The sequence below is a fragment of the Papaver somniferum genome, chromosome 10 (assembly GCF_003573695.1).
Source record: "Papaver somniferum cultivar HN1 chromosome 10, ASM357369v1, whole genome shotgun sequence".
Lineage (NCBI taxonomy): Eukaryota > Viridiplantae > Streptophyta > Magnoliopsida > Ranunculales > Papaveraceae > Papaver > Papaver somniferum.
In genome coordinates this window covers 113450275-113469550 of record NC_039367.1, presented here as the reverse complement: position 1 = coordinate 113469550, position 19276 = coordinate 113450275, and positions in this window count along the sequence as shown.

Genomic DNA, 19276 nt, shown 5'->3' with positions numbered 1-19276 from the left:
AACGCTGAATCCACCAACTAGTTCATGATATCGGAGTGAAGCATCAAATGGAGGATCAAAAGCAACTCCTGCACTTGGATATTCATGCACCACTATACGGTTCTCAATTACTGGAGCAGCTTCTACAATGGGGGCAACGATTTCTTCAGTATTCACTACTGGTGTTTCGGTTTCTTCTATCATTGAAGCAGCAACAATTTGGGTTTCCATAACTTCAGTGACAACCTTCTCATGGCCTTGAAGTGCAGGGATGGTTGTATCTTCATCAGTAACTTCAGGGCAGTTCGAGTTATCCTCATTGGTTTCAATATCCTCAACTTCGGTATTTGACACCTAATACGAAGATTACATGAGGTTAGAGTCATTTAAGCATGAAACCGAGTGAGATTATAAAATAAAGTATACAAGCAATGCAACATCATCAAATTTCATCATTATACACCCAAGACACTAGCAAATAGCATGAAAGTCATGAAAATACGTTTTACGGTAACCTCGTCTGAAAAATTGTACTCTTCTCTGTACTAAATGACGAACTGGGAGAAATATACAAGTCATATGAGGATAGGTTATATACCATTCTCTTTGTATGGATGTCCTCTACAGCGTGCCAAAATTTCATGACAATCCGATGAGCAAGCAAGGAGATGTGATCAAAACATTGAGCAACATACCATCTGAAAAAGTTCTGAAAGTCTCCTGGAAGTTTACTGTTTCGCCTTTTTCAGGCCCTGAACGTGCTCAAAACTTAAAAATCTTCTTTGAAAAACCTTGGAAATTTTCCAGGCTTGAATATGCATATGCAGATCATGAAAATCCGACTCCGGGTGAAGGTTTTACGGCATTTTTGCTAAAAATCTGAGTTCTGAATTTTCTGACGACGAATTTCGACTAAGTTTTTTGTGTATACACATGGATTCTCATTCATTCATTCATTCATTCACAAATCAGCACTTTCATACTTCTATGAAGAGGATACAGGACATGTACTTACTTGGGGGGTCTCCGAAGTATTCAAGGAATTGAGATTGTCCGTGTTAACGACAAAAGGCTCATTACTTCTATTCGGCTCCGAATCTTTGGAAGTGCTTTCGTCTCTATTCTCAGAGGATGGACGGGTATCAGCACTCTCCGTCTCCATAACGACATACCCCTGGATACATCCTCAACAATCAACATTTTATCTATAAAGCATCATAATGGAATATGCGAAGAAATACTTACGACTTCTTCTTCATCGCTCAAATCAGGAATTGTTTGCTCAGTAGCAGAAAACCGAAGACCGTCGATACTTGATGGAGTAAAATTCTGCAACAAAATAACAACATTGGTTTCATGATCCTAATAATGCGGGCGAGAAAAAGTCACAACAAGGGAAATACTGAGAACTCACCAAAGAACCAACTGGGGACTTTACGGTATTAGGTAACAACTTATAACTTTTGTTCCTTCCTTCTCCGCCGTGAACAATCGCTTCAGTTTCTGAGAAATCTACACGGATTCGAGGTCTTACATTATGACCGTCCTGTGGTAAAATTTAGTAACATAATTAGAATACAGTTCTCATAATTTCATGAAGATTACATGAAGAAACATACCTGAGAACATCCTGGAGACGATTTTCGTTTATTACCAGAGAGATACTTCAATCTTGGTCGACCAGAAATCATCTCAGTAGAAGGGGGATCCTTCACTGGAGGCTGACCAACCATCACGAATTCATGCAACCTCTCAAGTTGTTGATCCCAAAAGTATACATAACCTGGAGTTACATACGCAAATCTCTCGGGGCAAGGAAACCAGTAATTACCTCCTTCCACATGAGTATGGTCCAAATGAGTCATAAGTTGCTCAACTGATGGCTTCCTTATCCGTATAGTTGGAACACACTGATCCATATCCATCTGTCGATCCGCCCTATCAATGTTATATTCCTCCACTGAAAACTCTCCATACATGGCCGATAGGAACTGACCGGGGGTGCAACTCAACATGAAAGATCTCTCACCATCATTCAGATTCGCACCAGACGTTAGAACCACACTCTCTCCAGTATTGAAAGTTTCCGGCTGAGAAACATAAGCAGGAACTGACACCCACGGGCAGAAGTTGAACTCAGATTCATCATCTAACACATCAATGAGGCGTGCTTTAGACCGGGGCTGCTTTGTAGACCAGCGCATGATCCTGGCATTATCTTTCTCAGAGAAGATGTGACGAGCATCAACATTCGGTCCTTGCAAAATATTACGTGGAATAGGTGCATAGTTCTTGAAGTGTTCCCACATCAAAGCTTGAAGAAATATCGTGTTGGCATAACACTCAATCTTCATAAAGCCATTCGACACACTGGAGTCTATTATCAAGGAGTCCAAGTTAGAATACAAAGAACCCAGAAATAAGATACCTATCGGAAGTTTCTCACCTTAATCCATCTTGATAGCAAAGGGGATCACGAAGGGCTTCAACAAGTTTCCACTGTCTTCAAATATGTCTCTTGACAGCCATAAACATAAGAAAGCAGCAATGGGTAACATACCGTCGACGGGACTATCAAAAACCTCGTCTTTTGGCCACCAGCATGTTAACCAGTGAGCATAGCATCCTTTACTGCCAGACGCCTTATTCACTTCCTCCATTGCAGCTGTCAAGATGTTAGAAACTGAAGTCTCCTCATCTAAAAGATCCCCAGGGAGAAGCAGCCACATCCTCTAAGGTAATGGTAAACTCTCCCCATCTACATATGAAGGTGTGAGTGGGAATACACCAACGAGTAAGTAGATCCACAATACCTCTCGCATCATGAAAAATGAATAAGTCTCCAGAAGCCTGAATAGCTCTCGTCACTTGCGCCTGATCGAGCATAGCCCTGACATGAGGGAAACCCAGCATATGTCTTGCCCATCCAGAGAATTTTTCCAAAGGTCGTCGAGAAAGCTTAAACTCTATGATTGATGCAAAGAAGATCCCTCGTTCAAGGAAAAACCGGATCACTGTCTTAGGAGTCACCAATTTCTTATGGTAACATTTTTGGGATTTATCAGAAGACGATACGCTGGAGATTTGAGATGTTTTTCAGCTTCCTTCTGAACCTCAAAAAATGCATCATCCACATTCGGGACATTCTTAATTTCAGGGGTTTCATCCTCTTCTTCGCCAACGGAAGTCTCATCCATACATGTTTCATCTCTGGAGATATCATCATCAATACACATCTCATCTCTCGAAGCGTCATTAGCCTGGGAGTTGGACATCTTTGCGGAGTAGCTGTAAAATTCACACTGCATTCTACTTCAGTACATCATCCAGATATTAAATTCAACAAGATGATGGAATCATGCAAATGGAAATACTAGCATCTACAAAATGGTAATTCTTAACTCTTACCTTTTCACGATTCCACTAACAATAGTGATAGTAATGCGAGAGTTAAACACCTCAAAAATCGTTCGTCTCTTCGAAATCTACAAAAAACGAACGAAACTCAGATTTCCATAAAATCATGAACATTTATACTGTGTGAACATTCACCATGGAATTATGAAAACTAAAACATTATTTCAGCATAAATAATTGTTTACTTTGCATATTACTCAAAATCAAACTTGGTTTTTGAAAATATATGTTTACAAAAACATGAACAATAACTCACGTTTTATTTTTCTGAGCGATAACTCACGCAAAAAAAAATAAAAAATCATGAGCATGAGCATGAGCATGAGCATGTCACGGTTTTGTATACAAAGATATTTTTCGTAGACAGATCACGATCTTATATAAAAAAAAAATCCTTCGTATCATCGTCCATATTTAAAACGAAGGTTTATTTCAATTCTTGTGAAATCTCACACCTTATAAGATAAAGTTTTGATTTCCATTAAAGCTCATAAACAAAATTTTATCACTGGACACAAGTCTATATATAAAAAAAAAAACTTTTTTCCTTCGTTCTATCGTCATTCTTTAAAACGAGGGTTTATTTCGGTTTAGTGAAAGTTCGCTCCTTTTATGATAAAACCTTGGTTCTCATGAAAGCTCATAAACAAAGTTTTATCACTGGACCTAGGTCTATGTATAAAAAAAAATCTCTCCTAGATCAGGGATTTTTATTAGTTTCTCAAACTAACGATCAAACGAACATACGTTTTCAAAGAAAAAGGGATTTTTCAACAAAACTCACACTCATATATATGCACATGTATATATAACCCAAACATGATCACTTCATGGAACTCTTATGAACTTCAAAAAAAAAAAAAAAAAAATCCGTACCTGGACGACGCCGGTCGGCGGCGCTGGAAACTCCGGTGAAAATTTTCTTCCTCTCTGGCGTGAAGGTGATGAAGGTGGTGGTCGGTTTAGGTGAAGTAAAAAAAAAGGGGATTAATTCCCTTTCATATCAAATTTTATTTCCAAAACCTAATTTCACAAGGATTTCCTTATTGGGTTCGGCCCGCGAATCCTAAACAACCAAGGTCTCGTCGTCCAAATCAGCGGTTCAACACCAATTTATGCTCATCGAACGATGCTTTATCATGCCATTGGGATCTTCATTCAAGTCGTGGTTTGCTCGTACTATCAAAATCCAGTAACGTTTTAACTTATGACTAAGTTCAATTACTTATATTGTTATAACCAGAAAATCACCATTTAATGTTGACTGAGGAACACGACTGTTCCTCACTAAGCAGGGGACTTAATGTAGATGGTGGATTTTCAACAAAGGCTAAAATCATAAACCATAATTATACGAACTTTTGATCCAGCAATCAGACGCGAGTATCGAGAATCGGGTCTCTCATCGAATCTCTGACTGAGAGTACTGTCTCTCAGAGTACATGCAGATATATAGTCTCTCGGCTAGGCAACGGCATATATCATGAATACTAAACACTTCAGTAATTACTTCTATATAGAATCACGAGATTGGACGGCTCCTAGACAGCTTGCCTGCTAGTATAGAGCAATAACGTCTTCAGGATACAAACAACAGTTTTCCCTGACTATATAAAGGATATGACGCTTCAATTAGCTCATGTCGCTCAAAATAATTAATGCTCCTAGACGATCGTACTAGTAGAGATCCATCCATTAATTAATCCTAAATTCTTGGATTCATCCACTGAATTTCTGGAAATATTCAAATATTTTCGTAATATTTCGTTACTTTAATCTATGGTTCTTCCCAGCAGAATTCCATGGATTAATAATAAATATTCAACGTACGGGCGTCTGAGTTACCTTCGAGTAAGCCCCGAATCAAAAGGTGCAAGTGTATTCGACGATGATGCACTAACAATCACCTGAACGCACGAACGAGTATTTCAAAATATGACGAAACGATGAACCTATGCAAAATAGGAAATAAAATATTGACCAAGGCGATGGGGGACTGGGCCCGCTAGATGGCCGAGCGTGCCCTGGCCAGTCCCACGCCAGTTTTATATTTTATCATATTTTTGTTATTTTCCTTGATCTTATGAAAATCATTTCATTTGCACAAATATCCTTCGTTTTGAGGAAACTCCTCAGTTTCATGGTGTTTCCTTCGCACCAAGGAAATAATATAAAATTGGGAAAATGTCGTGGGGTCGTGTTTATTGGCCAACCGGCCATGCCTTGATCCCGGCCGGCCCCACACCTCATGGTTCCTTATTATTTTATTAATATTTCCCTATTCTCATAAAAACTCCTTAATCTCATGGTATTTTCATAAAACCATGAAAGTATAATATAAAATTAGGAAAACTCGTGGGATCGGGCCCCAACCGGCCGGCCATGCCCTAGCCGGTCCCACACGTCCCTTTATTTTATTATTATTATTTTAAGTTTCCTTGATCCCATGAAATTCCTTGATTTCATGGTATTTTTCTCAAATTATGAAAATTCCTTCAAATCATGGAAATAATACACAAAAATTACATAAAATTAGGGAAACGCGCAGGACCGGGCCCCAACCGGCCGACCATGCTCAAAGCCGGTCCCACACGCCCTTATTTTATTATTTTAATATTATTTGTTTCCTTGATCCCATGGAAACTCCTTCACTTCAAGGAAACTCCTTAATTTCAACAAACTCCTTGATTTCATGATATTTTCATAAAATCATGAAAATAATATAAAATTAGGAAAGGCACCACGGGACCCTGGTCACTGACTGGCCGGCCATGCCTTGGCCTCAGCGGTCCCACGCTTCATCATTCCTTCATTTTATAATTATTTTCCTTCATCTCATGAAGTTTCCCCAGTTTCAGCAAAACCCTGATTTTGTCATATTTTCTCAAATGGTTGCTCAAACGCATGCCAGAAAATACCAAAATTCTCAGGACTGAGATACAGACATTTTGACGACGTGAGCATGTTACCTTGACCGACCAAGGTTGGCTCTTTTGATCGCATGGATTCGGTCCCACATATTTTCATGAATTGACCTAATTTGCGCAATTGCACGTATTAGGTCCAAAACTCTTCCAAATAATTTTGGAATTTTCATAGAGCGATCGTCATTCGATCCCGTGACCATACAGGGACGGTTTCATGACCCCTTGGTCGGTCCCTCATGTCTTCATAATTAATTAGGTTTTATCACCTAAGGCTCAGACGAGCATTTTTCTAATAAATGATTCAACCAGCATTTAATCATTCTTTCATCAACAAATCACCAACTCTTCAAGAGACCTTGGTATTTTCTCACTCGATCATATGGGCGCTACATGGCCAATACATGATCCCATGTAGCCGGTCCCTCCTTCATTCCATGGTTAATTTTCAGATAAACCATCAATTGGCCATCAATTGATCGAATTAGGGTTTCTGAGTCGAAGGATCATAATTCCGGATTCAAACACCAATGACTTTACGACGATCTCATGATCAGTATTTTTATTAATTATGCTCGGTTCAATTACCAGTATTTTAAATTAATATTTTATCATGGTCACGCTACCAATAATTCATCAAATGAGCAACATTTGGTCAGATGAGCAATATTTTCTCAGACCAAGGAATATTGGTTCAACTATCAATATTCAACAATTCATCGAATGAGCAATACTTGCTCACCTTAACTATCAATGTTTACTTAAGAATCATACCTCTGTCACAACAGGCACGTTCAATTCATGAGTCTCAGGACATTTTGCAAGATCATGTTTAAATCAGCAAATACATGGACTCATCGTCCCATAAAGTCATGAAGTCAACAACTGACTAATTAACCACGAGACGTCAATCGTGTCACATGGGGGGATATTAACTAGGGTTTTGGCCTGGCGGTCTACGTCACATGTGTTCATACACACGATGGAATGTGAGCAAGTCGTGCAATCAGTTGAAGGAGTTAACAAAGTAGAGGATGGAAAATAGACCAATTCTCCGCACGATGAGCAACTGGTTTCAAACACGATTTCCATTTCCCCACTCTTTGATTCCATCAACTGTCACACTTCATGGGATCATGGTGTATACAATTCCGGCAATATAAATAAGTCTCTGAATCATGATTGAATATACAAGAATCTCACGTCAAATAGACAACACAAGATTAACAACTCAACATCTGAGTAATCACTCTCAACAGAGATTCAATCATTCAGAACTTATCTTATTCAGAATACATAACACACCTACAATCTTTGATTACCATTGATTCCACACATTTCTCAACTTCCCTCCTACATATCGACCCATCCTCTCTTGTGACCGAATTTACTCTGGAACGGACATTGTCTTGGTTTAGGTCGGAGTACTACAGATTGATCTCTCGAATTCAAAGCACTCCCTTCTTGCAGTGCATCTGTGTGAGGTTGAACATTTCGCTCGGTTCAAGGAGTCTCCTCCGTACGGTCGTCTCCTTAATTCCGTAAAAACCAGCAAATCGTTTTGCCCCATCTACAGATCTCACCCACAACCAAGAGTTGCTACGACCCAAAGTCGAAGACTTGATAGACAAATCTGTCTCACACAAAAAAGTCTATAAGATTGAATAAATATGTATCGCGCAGAAATACCCGAGAGTTTTTGTTCCCTCTTTTGATAAATCAAGGTGAACATGAACCAATTGATAACCCGTACTTATATTCCCGAAGAACAGCCTAGAATTATCAATCACCTCACAATAAAATTAATCGACTTGCGAAACAAGTTATTGTGGAATCACAAACGATGAGACGAAGGTGTTTGTGATTACTTTTCTATCTTGCCTATCATAGATATAAAATCTCGAGCCAATTATTTCAATTGTACTCAACACGATAAAAACAGCAAGATCATATCACGCAACTACAAAGATAATAGTTGGGTCTGGCTTCACAATTCCAATGAAGTCTTCAAGTCGTTAACCTACAGGGTCTCAAGAAGAAACCCAAGGTTAAAGGATAATCGACTCTAGTTATGCAACTAGTAACACACATGAGGTGTGGGGATTAGGTTTCCCAGTTGCTAGAGTTGTCTTTTATATAGTTTTCAAATCAGGGTTTGCAATCCAAGTTACCTTGGTAACAAAGCATTCAATAATCACCGTTAGATGAAAAACCTGATTCAACCAAGCTAATATCTTTCGACCGTTAGATCAAACTTAGCTTGTTACACACAAATGAAATGTACCCTCATTTAGGTTTATGTAACCATACTTAAATGTGTACACCATGTTGGTTCACAAATAGTTAGCCAAGGTTAGCCATATGATTACTCTCGTATCAACCTTATTCATCTCAACCATAACTAGTTCAAATGACTCAAATGAAACTAGTTGAAGAGTTGTTCAATTGCTATAGAAAACACAATTGAAACCAAATCGGTTTGATTCACTTGAATCATTCATGAACATTATAGCCACGCAAATATTGCATTCCTTATGATTTAAATGTTTAAGTTCATGAGCTAACCGATTTGACAAAGTAACCAGCTTCAGTATGCGTACTTAAGCAACCGGATTTGAGTTTGTTTAGTTTCCAAACTCAGCAGAAATTTTCGGTTCGAAAACTTCCGCCAGTATGCGTATGGGTACGCATACTTAACATGTCTCCTTCACCAATTTCGTATACACACATATACATACACTTGGCTCCCGGTTTATGGATTTATACACTAATGTGCGAACACACTATATATGCTTATATCCAAACATGGTTACATTATCAACTCTTTATTTCAATCGTTGAAACATTCTTCTATAATGACAATAGCCTTTTTCACACACTATTAGCATCAAAGCAATTTTCAAGATATTGAAATACGCATTATCGAAACATTCTAAGACTACATCAAATGATTGTATCACACAAACCATGTAAGATGTTACTCGGCAATTTTCTCATGATATAAGATGAACTTGGTCGAAGCGAAAGCTTACCAACACATATTTCGAGAAATATGTAAGCGAGATATACTCAATTCGAAATCTCAAATGTGTATAGAGAAAACTATATCTTATCACGACTTATGTCTCAATATAGGAGATAGAGAAGAAATAGACTTTCCAAGTGATAGATGAGTTTAAGTCTCAACATACCTTTTGTCTAAGAAGTTCCACAAGCTCCCTTAGTAGTTCTTCGTCTTCAAATGATGAAATCTAAGCTCAACTACACTATCTATGTCCTAGTCCGAGACATCTATAAATAGGCTAGAAATCAAGACTTATAGTTTTGATCACTTACATTGACAAACATACTTGAGATAGCAACGCATGCGAGTTCGACCGAGCAGTGCTCTAACACTTGTTACTATCACCTAATATCATACTCTTAGAGAGGAGAAAACATAGTTTTCCAAGACATGTAAATTAGGTATAGACCCATTAGGAATCCTATCTTGGCCAGGATAGCTAGTGGCATACAATCGAATTGAGCCTCATGATTCCGCCACTTCACTGATACCCATAACTTAAATACTAGTGAAAAGTTAGTGACAACAGTCATGAGATGAATTCCCACACTCCATAAAACTTTAGACAACCAATAAGATTACCTTCTCAAGTATATCATCAACTTTAATTCAATATTGGCTTCAACGGTACCAACTGGAATTCCCAACCACTGACGAAAACAAGATAGATAATATTGAACATAACAAGAGTTGAGAAAGACAACCCTGTATACATAATGAATTGCTTTTACATTCTTTTGTCTAACTTGAGTTAGTTGACAGGGTTCACGAGAAGTACATGGATAGTCCCAGATCAAAACATAAACAAACCTTCTCATAATAATGAGATCCAGCAAAGAAGCATGAGCAGATTTTTAGATTCCAGTAATATAATTGGTTCATGTAAACCAACACTAATTTTTAACGATCCATCACCAGGAATTCCTGTAGCACCATGTTGAGGTTGTATATTGTTTCGCAGAATAATATGACTACTGGAGAGCGTAAAATTTGGCAATGAATAGTGCAGGGAGAGACTTACTCATAGAAGTATATTCTTGGAGCCAAGATAATTCATCTTCTGTTTGGAGATTGAATTCACTTGGGTGGAAAGCTCATTTGTTGACATATAAGCTTCCAATTGTTTTTGCAGAAAAGTCCACGATCATATATAAATAACTGCAACATCCACCAAATCATATCTTAGTTGTAGCTGAGAAGATTCTTCACCCATTGTACCCAGCACTGGACCATACCATTGATGTGCCTTCTCATTTTCTACCACTCTGGATAACAAGAATAAAAAAACTCTAATTCTCTCAGGTAGTTGATTAACCCATCGACAAATATTTTGAATTTCACCCATTCGTATCCACAGAAGCAACAATACATAGCGAGTTATATTACCTATCGTTAGAGCATTGCTCGGTCGAACTCGCATGTGTTGCTATCTCAAGCATGTTTGTCAATGTTAGTGATCAAAACTACAAGTCTTGATTTCTAGCCTACATAGCTAAAGATCTCGGACTAGGATAGAACGTGTAGTTGATCTCAAGAACTTCATGGCAATCATCATACAAGACGAAGGACTACTCAAGGAACTGGTGGATCTTCATCGACTAAAAGGTATGTGGAGACTTGAACTTATCTGTCACTCAAAAGTCTATCTATTCTATCTCCTACTCTTGAGACAAAAGTCGTTTTAATATATAGACTTTCATTATGCACATTTGCTATTTCGAGCCGAGTTTATCTCGCCTATCTATTTCTCGAAATATGTGTTGGAAATCTTTCGCTTTAGCCGAACTCATCTTTACCTAGTGACGAAAGTCATGTTATGTTTCAATCACTTTGAAAATTTCTCTGACGAAAAATGGTCTGTGAATAACGGCTATATCCGTCCTCTGAGAATGTTTCAATGATTGAAATGAGAGTTTAGATTACATAACCATTGGTAGGATATAAGCATTGTCGTGGAAACACATATATGTACAAGTTCTTATTCCTTGAACCAAAGTTTGCGAACTTTGTTGATCAAGAGAAATGGAAGTGGCGTGAGCCAAGTCCGCGAACTGGCGGAAGTTCTCGACCCGAGAATTTCTGCTGGAGTTTTTGAACTCCTTCCATGAGCTTAAGTCCGCGAACCCAGTCCGCGAACTTGAGCAGGTTATATCTAAAACCGGTTGTTCTTGAACTCATGTTTATTTGAACTAAAGAATGCTTTTGAAAACCGTGGCTATAAAGTCCATGAACCGATTCGAGTGAATCAAACTGTTTTTTGCTTCTATTGTGTCTTGTGTAGTTACATGAGATCTAAGCAATTAAACAACTCTCTAACTAGTTCATTTGAGTCATTTGAACTAGTTGTGGTTAAGAAGAATATGGTTGATATGAAAGTAATCATATGGCTAACCATTTGGTTAACTATTGTTGAACCAACAAATGTTAATGTTTGGGAATGGTTCGTAAACCCAAAATTGGACATTTTTTTTATGTGTAACAAGCTAAGTTTTCGATCCAACGGTTGAGAAATATTAGCTTGAATCTAATCAGGTTTTCATCTAATGGTGAATATTAAATGCTTTGTTACCAAGCTAACATTGATTTCAAACCCTGATTTGAAAATTATATAAGGGAGAACTCTAGCATCTGGAAAACCTAATCCCCACACCTTACGTGTGATACTAGTTGCATAGCTAGAGTCGATTCTCCTTTAACATTTGGTTTCTTCTTCTAAACCAGGTTAACGACTTAAAGACTTCATTGGGATTGTGAAGCCAGACCGATACTACTTTTCTTGTAGTTGTGTGATCTGATCTTGCTGTTTCTATCGTACGAGTACAATTGAAATAATTGGCTTGAGATTTTATATCTCTGATAGGCAAGATAGAAAAGTAATCACAAACACTTCATCTCATCGTTTGTGATTCCATAATATCTTTTTTCGCTGCGTCGATTAAGATTATTGTGAGGTGATCAATAATACTAGGCTGTTCTTCGGGAATATAAGACCGGTTTATTGATTGGTTCATGTTCACCTTGATTTATCAAAAGACAGAACAAAAATCGTAGGTATATTCATGGGAGACAGATATATCTATTACAGTAGACTTTTCTGTTTGATACAAATTTGTTTATTAAAGTCTTTGACTCAACTCTTAGTTGTGGGTGAGATCAGCTAAGGGAATCCAGTACGTAGCATCCTGCTGGGATCAGAGGCGTAGGAGCATAATTATACCTCGGATCAGTGTGAGATTGATTGGGGTTCAACTACATTCCAGACCGAAGTTAATTTGGAGTAGTCTAGTGTCTGTAGCGGCTTAATACAGTATGTGTTCAATCTGGACTAGGTCCCGGGGTTTTTCTGCATTTGCGGTTTCCTCGTTCACAAAATTCTGGTGCATGTGTTATTTCTTTTCCGCATTATATTTTGTTATATAATTGAAATATCACAGGTTGTACGTTGTTCAATCAATTAGAATATCCAACCTTTTGGTTGTTGATTTCAATTGATTGACACTTGGATATTGGTCTTTGATAACATCCAAGTTATCTCTCTTTGATATAGACTCGCATATTTGTATTTGCTTGAGTAAAGATCAAATCGAGAGATTAAGATATAAACTCTTTGATATACTTTTATATAGATTGAGTCTGACTGTCTAGTTGATTATCTAGAAAGTATATTGGAGTTTGTCCATACAAATTGCTAATAGAATTGTTGGTGTAGTTGTTGTACCCCCACTTTTTCAATTGGTATCACAGAAGGCAAACACATTTAAGACCTTACAAGTCGGTGTTTTTAGCGATCTGACTCTATGGACAGAGGTGTTATCTCTATTAACCTACCACCAGTCTTCTATGGCTCTAATTACTTATGGTGGAAAATTGTTATGCGAGCTTTTCTTCAAGCGCATGATTTTCAATCATGGGTATATGTTGTTAATGGCTATGATCCTACCGTTGTGGCAGTTGGAGATGTAAACGTTCCCAACCCTATTGGTGAATACAGCCCTGCTGAGATACTTGCTGCAAAGAAAAATTCCGACGGTTTAAATGCGATCATACATGTCATTAACCCAAATCTTCAGCACCATATGTCTAATTGCACTAAGTCGCAAGAAGCTTGGGATATCTTGGAAACCGTATTCGAAGGTAACTCCAGTGAAAAGGAAGCTAGGCTTCAAAACCTTAATTCCCATTGGGAAAACCTTCGTATGACAGATGAAGAAACATTTGATGAGTTTTATCACAAAGTGTCTGAAATTGTTAATGCATCCTTTGCATTGGGTAAGACTATTCTTGAAAAGTACATTGTGATGAAAATTCTCAGATCACTGCCATCTTGATACAATTCTAAGAAGCATGTCATCGTTGAAGGAAATAACCTTGATAATCTTTCCAGAAATACGCTGGTTGGGAAGCTTAAGATCTTTGATCACGAACATTCATCCAAAACCAAGGATGTTGTGTTCAAAGTACACAAGGACACTAAATTACTTGATAAGAGTAAAAAAGTGTATATCTCTGAAGATGATCATTCTGAGATAGATTCATCAAATGAAGATCTTGACAAGTCAGTCTCGATGATTACAAGACAATTTAGGGATCTTCTGTTGAAGAGAAGTACACGGTTTTCCAGAGATAAGCCTAAGGCATCAGTTAAACCTCATAATCGTATTCCTTCTAAAAACAGGGAAACAAATGAAACTGATGATGAGGATATGCCTCAGTGCTTTAAGTGTAAAGGATTTGGTCATTTTGCAAACGGGTGCCCAAATCGTTGAAAATACACTGGGAACAAAGGTCTTGCTGCAACTCTTGATGAAATGTCTGACAACTATGATTCTAATGAAGACGAGAAATCAAGTGTTGCACTTCTTGGTGAAAATATTTATTTTGATAACTGTAGCAATACATACATAAATCTCAATATTCTTTCAGAAGATGATCCAACTAATCTGGAAGAAAAAATTGACCCACTTCTCGAAAACTCTGTTTGTAATGTTTCAGGTTCCACCATGTGTCTAGCTGCGTGCACATCTCAGAAGCCTGATTTTTATCCTAGTTTGACGTGTTCGTATTGTTCTCTAAAGGGTCATGAACTTTCAAGGTGTTACAAGTACAAACAGCAATTTAGGCACGTCAACAAATTTCAACGAAGAGCAAATCATTTAGCAAGGAAGCTTAAACTTGCTCAGAAGACCGCTAAGGTATGTAGGATCTTATCTTCGTCTAAGAAGTTAGTTTCCAAGGATAAACCAAGACCATTAGAGAAGAAAGTATGGTCGAGTCAGTTTGATAGAAAGAAGTCTGAGGATTCCTCTCAAGAGGAAAATGGTGGACAAATAGTTGTTCATCACAACGCAACTTGATTGTGTTGATTTGGAAATCTTGTCTCATGTGACTGATCAAAAAAGACAATGATTTTTGTACCTATCAGGATTTAGGAAAAGTTTTCTTTCTTCTTTTCTTAGTTTTTGTTCTTCCTGTCTATCAACAAAGGAGGGTTATTATCGACAATTCAACTCTTTATAGGGTTGTGAGTTGGACGTGTACGAACATGTTTAAAGGTTTCGGAACCCTACATTCCTTTTTCCTTCCTCAAAACCTCTTTTTATCTCAAGATTACTTGTTGAGTTCAATTTGTGATTTCCTCTCACAGACCCATACGTTATGGATACTCCAAGCATGATGTCTTCTGATGAAAAAGATGTTAATATGATTGTTAAGCCATCAATCATGACGGAAAAAGAAAAATATTCGTTATCTCCTACCTTGAAAAGAAAAAGAAGGAATGTGAGGAAGCCAAGAGTCGTTCCTTCAAACTCTCAGAAGTTTTCTGGTGTTCTTGAAGAGTTGAAGGAGATGCGAAAGGAGATTCAACAAATAAAGGCTTTTGTGTATAAGACTCATGAGATTCAGAAGGCCATGGTTCGACACCATCAGCCGAGAAGGTTTATTGATATAAACTCCTACCTTAATGAATCTTATGTCCCAATGGCTGTTGACGACAAGGAGTTCAGGGCCGATAAAGAATTCTTCAAAGGTCTTATTGCCTAGTAAATCTTTTATTTTCTGTTTTTATTAGAAGAATAACTAGAGTTTGGAATAACCATTATTGTGATTACACATAGCTATGTCCAACGTTTTCATCTTTATGTTTTTAGATTTATTGGTTTAAATTCTAAACTTGTTTGGAAGATGATTTTTGCAGTATTAATCTTTATGATTTTATATATTGCAATATTGTTATGGGATGTGTGTGTTTACGTCCGTGAACTTGACTACCCCATATCTTGTCAAAAGTAAAGTCTTTCGTATGTCGATATGCATGTATTGATAAAAGAATGGATGGAATTTTGACAAATACAAAAGTTAAGCCTATATTGTCAATTATTGATGGATGATAGGTTAAAATCTTTTGTTTGCAAGGATTATGTCTATTGTATGTCATTGTGCAAATAGTGATGGAAAATAGAATGAATCCTTGTGTATTCCGCAGTAATTGATCTTCCCTGATCCATATTTTATGTATTACTGTGAGGCTCCGTAAAGTGTCTTATGTTGAGCATTAAACAACCAAGTTGATTATTTTTGATTAGCTATGTTGTTGTTCCGTAAAGTACTTTATGTCGAGCATTTTCAACTAAGTTAATCATCTTGTTTGGTTATTTAGTTGTTGCTCCGTAAGTTTTCTTATGTCGAGCATGACCAATTAAATTGATTACTTTTGTGATTAATTTGGTTGTGTATTTCAATTAGAATAATTATGGGTTCTCTTGTGATTAATCTAATTGTATTTTTAAGTCTCCGTAAGTTCACTTATGTTTGAGCATTTATCGATTAAATTAATCATGTGGTTAATTTAAGTGAACTTTTGTGGTTAATTGAACTTAATCTAATTGAACTTAATCTAATTGAAATTAATCATGTGGTTAATTTAATCTAATTGAACTTTTGTGGTTAATTGAACTTTTGTCCATAAGTTCACTCTTGTGGTTAATTTAATTGAACTTTTTTGATTCAAATTCATACTTGTATGTGATTTGATATGTCCAAAGAAATCCTTCTTTTCTTTCGAAATTAAGGTCGCTCTTGTTATTATTTCGGTAATGACATTTAATGGGGGAGAGTTCTTTTGAACTTGCGCTTAATTTCCATATCTTTGTGGGGAGTGCGGCTGTGGAATATTATATGGGTTATCTTGTATATTTATAAACTCCTTGGTGAATGCATTTAGCTTCGGCTTTATGATTGCATCTAAAGAACAAGTTGATATTTTTGCTTTCTTTTGGTCAACAAATGTGTCTTTCGGAAATTTCATTAGGATCCTGTTCTTGTACGTTTGCCAATTTTATTGACAAAAGGGGGAGAATTAATATGTAGTTCACACTACAAATACATATGGTTTTCAGATCATTATGTAAGGGGGAGTGGTTTCCATGTGAGATAGAGTATTGACTAAGGGGGAGTGATACATGATGTATTTTCAAAAGTTGTTGTAGATTGTGGTAAAAGGGGTTCTTTTCGAACTTGTGAAGGGAATAATTTTTTTTAGATTTAAATAATTTAGAAATGTAGAAAATTCAATTAACAAGTGATATAAATTTTATGGAGAAAATAGGGGTGATGATTCCACCATTCAACAATATTTATGTAGTTTTATTTAATTTTTATTATGCAAATTTAATAATTATTTTGATTCTAACTATTGCCAAAAGCAGATTCTCAAAATATCAAAGATTAATCGCAAGCATAATACATCAAGAGTATAAAACTAAGCATGTATTATCAAGAGAAAATATATTTGATTAATAAAAATCATTTATTTTCAATGCAATTAATCATATATAAATATTGCAAAAATTAATCAAATAAAAATTACCACATAAATATTGCGAGAAAGGCTTCCTCCATCACCCCTGGGATTGGGTTTAGCTACTCATGATGAAAAGCCTCTCAAAATATTTCATTGATGCTCAAAAGTTGATTACAATGAAGAGAAATGTCAAAAAATCAAATATTCGACCGTACTTTGCGACACACAGGAAGCGTCAGGGAAGAACGATACAAATGAAGTGTTGTAAGCACTGTTTCTAAGTCGCGGGAAAGGAATTGGAAATTGTCACAGTTAAGCGACACCTTTCAACGACTTTCCTGGAGCGTATTTTGTTCTTCGTCTTCATCTACACCAGCAGAACTCTTCTCTTCTCTGCGTGATTTTCTTTTGATTCTCTCGACTCCTGAACTTTCTCCAAAGACTCTCCCCACTTGCTAGCTTCAATTGTACGTGTATTTATAGTGAATTGAGGCCAAAAATCCGACCATTGATTGCGTATATACTCTCTTTAATTCGATTATTCCTTGCTGCCAAAAATAACGATAATTTCCATTTTTAAGCCCATGCACGCGTTAGATTTGATCCTGCACGCTCTAGTTAGCCTTCTCCACATCTCAGCACTCTTCCAACGCTAGTAGAACTCCTCCATGCACACAAGAACTTCAATTTTGCTCGTGTTACAGTAAACGTGCTCTGTTTTGGGTGTGTGAATCATCACGCGTTTTCCAGCCAATTCCGATCGAACCCATTGCCCAAAATGTGTTCCTTAACATATATCACATCTCTCAATCAAATTTCAGCCATTGAATCGACCCGTAACCCCTTCATTTTTGTGATCAAACTTCTGCCAGTTGAGAATTTCATTTCCGGCCAAAAAACAGTTTTCAAACGAAGAAGAAAGGGTGTCCCCCTATCCTGAACTGGGGTGCGAATAGCAGGTGTCCACTGAGGTGCCCCTTAACCGATAGTGAGAGTCCGAATAAAAATTGTCCTTCAAGGGTACCCCGGGAAACTTTTCGAGCTGATTTTTCCAAAAATGTTTATTTCCAAAAAATACCTAAAAACACACAAAACACCATAATAAGGACAAAAACGAGTACTAACAAAATACACAAAAGAGATGAAAATAGACACATAAATGCGTCTATAAAATACCCCCAAACTTATTATTTTCTAGTCCTCGAGAAAATTTATTCTAGAAAGGAAAATCATTTGAACCCCTAGGTGGCCCTAGTGGCGGAGTGTTGTCTCCGGAGGGTTTACCAGAGGTGTACCCACAAAACCTTTACTCCAGACCCTAACTATCTACGCAAAATCTTGGAAAGCAGTAAAGAACCTCCTTGGTTGGCATACTTATTAATTATAGGAGGAAGTACCCTGATGCGAAATTCCAATTACTGTACACGAGTTTTCACTCAAGCATACTAAAATTCATATAAGTGACAGAGATCTACTAAGATAGTTTCACGATGGACATCATACTCGGAGTCAGACTAATCACATGAAAAGATTAAGAAGATGGAAAAAGAAAAATGTAGATGGTTGAAAAGTGAACGGTGTTTCCCATATCTGTCTGAAGACCTCTGCCAAGGTGAACCTAACCTAAATGACTGAGATACCAGTCTGACTAATATTAACACATTGACATATACAAGGGAACCAGTGGTCAATAATCCTAACTCTAGGTCAACACAACTGGCATATACAAGGGTACCAGTGGTCGACTTTATTAAACACACATTTATTTAAGAACTAACAACATGATTGGACCTTGTGGACCCAAGCGCATGTTTCTTGTCAGCAGATTACATGGTAATTCTCGTGGATCCTTCATTCCACGCTTGTTTAGGCGACGAAGACAGGGAGAACACACACATATTGCTATCCAAGTGTTACTATTTATTCCGATTGGTCTACTGGTCTGGTCTATTTTATTTTTATTTTTTTATTTATTTATTTTTATTTTTTTTGAAAAGGTAACTCAGCCACTCTATTTCACCCTAGAAAGGTAACAACTTGAATCGTGTGCCCCACCAAATCACTTGAAATAAAAGAAAAAAATAGAAAGTG